The sequence below is a fragment of the Pleurodeles waltl genome, chromosome 2_2 (genome assembly GCF_031143425.1).
Source record: "Pleurodeles waltl isolate 20211129_DDA chromosome 2_2, aPleWal1.hap1.20221129, whole genome shotgun sequence".
Classification (NCBI taxonomy): Eukaryota; Metazoa; Chordata; class Amphibia; order Caudata; family Salamandridae; genus Pleurodeles; species Pleurodeles waltl.
The window spans coordinates 570,578,673-570,584,672 of NC_090439.1; positions in this window are offsets into that span (position 1 = coordinate 570,578,673).

Genomic DNA, 6,000 nt, shown 5'->3' on the forward strand with positions numbered 1-6,000 from the left:
TCAACACCATTTATTAGAATTGACTGCTCGTACATGTCTATGTTAACGGGACAAGCAGCCAAGGTGGCAAGGCCGGTGCCTGAGGCAGAAACTGTCTTGGGGGTGTCTACTCCTACCCTAGCTTCTATAATGGACCCAAATGTGAACCCAACCACACCTTTTGTTTGACTATTGCCAGTCGTCCCACCACTACACTACTACTACAACGGGCACTAGAAGTTGAAGTGGATGTATTAATGGTAGTAGGCTCAGGGTCATTACCTGGACAAGACGTATCCCCTGGCCTATGGCCTTTATCTCGGCACACATAGCACCAAGGCTTTTTATTGTGTGTAGAGTGTGAAGAAGAAGAGGTTATATCCCCACTTCCAGAAGAGTGTTGTCGACCTGAGGAAGGATCTTTATGTTTATGTTTGTCCCAATGCTTGCCCTGAGATTTTTCACCATTTTTCTTCTTTTCTTTGGCACTCCCTGTATGTATGAGCTTTTCTGCTCACCCTTGTTCTGACCCATTTGTCTTCCTTCTTACACAATTCTTGGGAAGAGGTCAGATCTGAGTCCAGTAGGTACGGGTGTAACAAATCAGACACACAACTGTTCAATATATGCTCTCTCAAAATCAGATTATATAGACCCTGGTAATCGGACACGTTGCTGCCATGTAACCAACCTTCTAAAGCTTTGACAGACCAATCCACAAAGTCAACCCAATCTTGTGAATATTCTTTCTTGGTTTCCCTGAACTTAATTCTGTATTGCTATGTGATGTGCCCAGAACCATCAATGAGTGCATTTTTTGAAATGTTGTAATTGTCAGAGTCCTCCTCCCTAACAGAAAAGGACAACCAAAGAATAGCAATCCACTGCCTTTGAGGGACCCTTTGAACTTTACAGGCCCTCTCAAGTGCAGCAAACCACTTTTGAATATCATCCCTCACCTTGTATGGGGGAACAATTTTGTGTAAGTTTCTGGAGTTAATGGTGTCCTCCTTGACCTCATAACTTCTGAAAGTACTGTTGTTACTGCCAGCATGAGGAACTAACCCCAACCCCTGTCTTTCCCTTTCCACAGCGAGGGCATCCCTATCTAAAGCCAATGCTGTTGCACCCTCAATCTGGCCTCATCCAACCTCAGCTCCTTGAGTTCCCTATCTAGGGAGTTGTCCTCAGGGTTGGATGTGTGGGACACTTCTAAGACTGACGGTACATGGGAATGAGCAGAAGCAGACCTTTCCCTGGCTTGTGCAACCCTAGTAACCTGGATTCTAGGTGTGAAGGGAGCTCTACTTGTGTGTGAACCCCTCCCACTGCCAGCTACACTAGTTGGTTTACTGGGGGAAGATCTTGGGAAGGAACCTCCCCTGCATCCTCAGGACCCTCTCCTGATTCTACCTAGCTAGAATCCCCCTCTACCTCCCCCACCTGGTGAGCAGACTGTTCTTAGTCATCCTGGAGAAGGAGATTTAAAAGGAAATCTTTGTTAGGCTTCTTCCTAATCCCTATCCCTAAGCTTCTCTCTAAGCAAAGCCCCCTCAAACTTTTAAAGTTTAGGTTCTCATAAGTAGTCTTGACAACCCTAGGGGTGGCCTCAGAGGAAGACATAGTGATAAAAAAGCTAGAGTAAAGTGAAAGGAAAGAAAAAACATGCTTTATCAAATTTTTAGAATTTTAGAATGCAAGTGCAACTACTAGGTATACTTTTTGTATAGCCCCACGTACAGAGTACACTTTCCTGTGGAAAACACCAGTGACAGAGTGATAAGGCAATTGCAAGTACTTATCCCACCGCTGCACCACCAATGTAGGAGGCTGGCCTGGTTTGTAGTGTGTACCAAAGGTACTTACACCCTCTACTAGGTCTAGTTATCCCTTATTAGTGAAATGTAATCAATGTCTAGAAGCCAGGCTGTCCAGAAGTAGCTGTAGTCAGAGCAGCAGAGGCTGAACTAGGAGACATGCAGTGCTCTTGCAATGCCACTGTAGTCACACAATACTCACACACATGAAAGACAATACTCAGTGTTACCAAAAATAAAGGTACTTTACTTTAGTGACACAATGCCAAAATACTTTGGAGACTATACTCCATTAGGAGGTAAGAAAATTACACAACATATACCCTAGTAACCAAAAACAGGTACGTAAAGTGTCAGAAAATAGTGCAAACAGTGAAAATCATAATAGGTTGCAATGAGCCTAGGGGTAACACAAACCATATACTAAAATAGTGGGATGCGAAAGTTGGTTTCCCACCTAGGCAAGTGTAGTGTCTAGAGGGGTGCTGGGCGTGTAAGAAAAGACCAAAGATAAGTAATAGACCCCCACCCCAGAGCCCAGGAAAGCAGGAGTAAAACACAGCCAGTTTCTTAAGTCACACTAGAAGTCGTGATAGAAGATAATGCAAGAACCAGAAGAGACTGCATGACACCAACGATGGATTCCTGGACCTGAAGACCCGTGGAAGAAGGGGACCAAGTCCAAGAACCGATGAGGAGTCCAGGGAGAAAAGGAGCCCCTGCTAACCCGGATGAAGGTGCAAAAGAAGAACCACCGTTGAGAAGACAAAGTCAATATTGCAATAAAGAAGACAGATGCGGGTTCCTGGTTGGGGCAGAAGATGCCCCATGCTGGATGGATGAACGCAGACTGGTTTGCGTCGTTGAATTCTGCCAACAAGCCTTGGCGGAAAATGGCTCTGCCTGGGACCAGGACAGACCTGGTGGCCTCTATCCAGGAGGGTGAGACAGAGGGAGCTCTCAGCAACTCAGAGAGCCCTCAGAAGACCAGGCATTGCGCACAGGAGTCCCACAGTATGGGGACAAGGGAGGTGCCACGCAGCACGACACAAAGGATTCCCACGCCGCGGGAGAACCACTCAGGAAGCTGTGCATTGCAGGATGGAATGCTGGGAGCCAAAACTGTCCTGTGCACAAAGAACTTCTTGGAAGGTCGCACACAAGCCTTGGCAACTGCAAGTCACGCGGTGCACAGGGGTACTCTCTTCTGTGAGAAGGCAAGCTTTTACCTCCACCAAAGTTGGACAGCTGGACGTTGGGACTGCTGGAGTCACTTTAGTCCACCACCCGTGTTTCTGGATCCATGCCTGTCATCTTGAGAGGGGACCCAATCCACCGGTTGTCGCTGCAGACAGTTGCCTGCTGATGCAGGGAAGTGACTCCTTCACTCCACGGGAGATTCCTTCAGTTCTTCTGATGCAGGCTGAAGACAGGCAGTCCTCGGAGGATGCACAACCTGGAAACAGTTGCTGGCAGGAGCTAAAGTTACAATGTTGCAGAAGTCGTCTTTGCTTCTTTTTTGCATTTTTGTAGAGTTCCTGGAGCAGTCAGAAGTTGATCCGTCGGTAGAAGATGAAGTAAAGGATGCAGAGGATTCCTGCTAGAGTCTTGCAATCCGAATCTGAAGAAACACCTAGAGGAGAGACCCTAAATATCCCTGAGAAGGGGACTAGTCCCCTAACCAGGTAAGCACCAATCAGGAGGGGCCTCTGACATCACCTGCTGGCACTGTCCACTCAGATGCTCCCAGAGTTCCCTGACCATCCTTTAAACAAGATGGCAGAAGCCAGGGACACTTTGGAGGAGCTCTGGGCACCACCCATGGGGTGGTGATTGACTGGGGAGTGGTCCCTCCCCTTTACTTTGTCCAGTTTCACACCAGAGCAGAAACTTGGGGTCCCTGAACCAGTGTAGACTGGATCATGCAAGGAGGGCACCATCTGTGCCCTTCAAAGCATTTCCAGAGACACTGGTAGGATACCCCTTCCATGCCTCTAACACCTATTTCCAAAGGGAGAGGGTGTAATACCCCTCTCCTAAAGGAAATGCATTTTTCTGCTTTCCTGGGATTGAGCTGCTCAAGCTCCAGGAGGGCAGAGGCCTGTCTGTGAGGTAGCAGCAGGTGGGGCTGCAGTAAAAACCTCAGATCGATGGTATGGCAGTACTGTGTCCACTGTGGAGCCCCCAGAGTGCATGGAATTGTGCAACCAATACTGGAATCAGTATTGGGATACAATTCCCAGTTGTTAGACACCTTACATGGCCATATTTGGAGTTACCATTGTGAAGCTGTGCATAGGTATTGACCTATGCACAGTACTCCCTTAAAATGGAACCCCCACACTCACGAAGTCTGGGAAAATGGGCCTGGATAATGTGGGGGCAAATCTGTTAGTGCATGGGTGCCCTCACACACAGGTACTTTGCACCCAGACTTCAGGGTCTGAAGGCCTGACATATAGGTGACTTATAAGTGACCTGGTGCAGTGAAAATGGCTGTGAAAAAGTGCATGCACTACTTCACACAAGCTGCAATGGCTGTCCTGTAGAAGCCTTTGTATGGGCTCCTTATGGGTGGCAAAAGAAATGCTGCAGCCTATAAGGATCCCCTGGAACCCCTTTGCCCTGGGTACTTAGGTACCATATTCTAGGAATTTATAATGGGGGGCCAGCATGCCAATTTGGAGTGACATACTGGGTTACCAGTATGTAAGTACAAATTTGGAACCAGAGAGCATAAGCACTGGAGCTCCGGTTAGCAGGACTCCAGTGACACAGTTAAGCATATTGACAAAAACAGTGAAACAGACTGACAAGTAGGCCACAAACCATGAGCACTGGGGTCCTGGCTAGCAGGATCCCAGTGACGCACACCAGGGACTAATGCGACTTGTCGAAGGCAGTCTGGTCTTGCCTTTGGCTCCCAAAGGGTTCCCTCTTGCTGGGGGAGCTGTCTTTGGACCAGAATGAGCCACAGTCGAACAGTGCTATAAAGGTTGCCACAAGTACAAGATATCACACCTTTTGTTAGTGTAGGTGCCTGCTGTCAGCAATGTGGGTCTTCTCTTGTCCTTTCTTCACAAGTTGTTACAGATCTGAGGTTCTGGTGCCAGGGGAGCCCCTTTAATCCAATGGGCTACTAGCCTCAGTGGCTAATCTGCCCCTGAGGTGATCAGATCCGGTGGGTGGTGGCACCTTTTCTACCCAGAACCCTCTATTTAGCCACTTTTCAGTATGGCAGAAGTCTTCCTTAGCTGTACAGACCAGGCTGCCCACCCTAGAGTTGTGGCTAGCCTTCTAGAGGTGTACGCCTCCTGAATGAATGATTTTCCCACCTGCCCAGGTGCAAATGTGACTGGGGGCAGGGGACGTCTTTGTCCTCCACTGGGAGACAGCCTGCTTTTATATCAGAGGTGGTGTGCAATTTGAAGCTCACTGCCATGATGTGCCACTTTACTTGTCTTCCTGGGAGGGAGGAAGGTGTGACCTCCGTCCCATGCATGCCATAGTCCTGACTCCTGGGAGTGTTCACACTTATGCCCAGGGGGTCAGAGTACTATCTTGGTGGCACCAGCTGCAGGCTGGCAGCCAGAGCACAGGAAAACTAGTGTAACTCGGTGGACAACTTCTAAGGTTGCTTTCTGGGTCCATGCCAAATCACCATCGACACAAGATTTGTGTCAAGGGCGAGAAGGCATGGTGTTTGATACCAAACACGACTCATTTCAAAAGTATTGTTGGAAACAGCCCTTTTTGCAGGGTCATCCCGAATCATTTTTGCCTCCTTCCTCCTATTTTTCTGACCTGTTTTTGTTGGCTTCTAAACTCTGAGCACTTCACCACTGCTAACCAGTGCTAAAGTGCATATGCTCTCTGTGTAAATTGTATTGTAATTGGTTCATCCATGATTGGCATATTTGATTTACTGGTAAGTCCCTAGTACAGTGAAATAGAGGTGTCCAGGGCCTGTAAATCAAATGCTACTAGTGGGCCTGCAGCACTGGTTGTGCAACCCACATTAGTAGCCCTGGAATCGTGTCTCAAACCTGCCACTGCAGTGTCTGTGGGTGCAGGTTAAAACTGCCAATTTGACTTGGCAAGGGTACCCACTTGCCAGGCCTAAACCTTCACTTTTCTTACATGTAAGACACCCCTAAGGTAGGCCTTAGGGAGCCCCATGGGAAGGGTGCAGTGTATGTTTAAG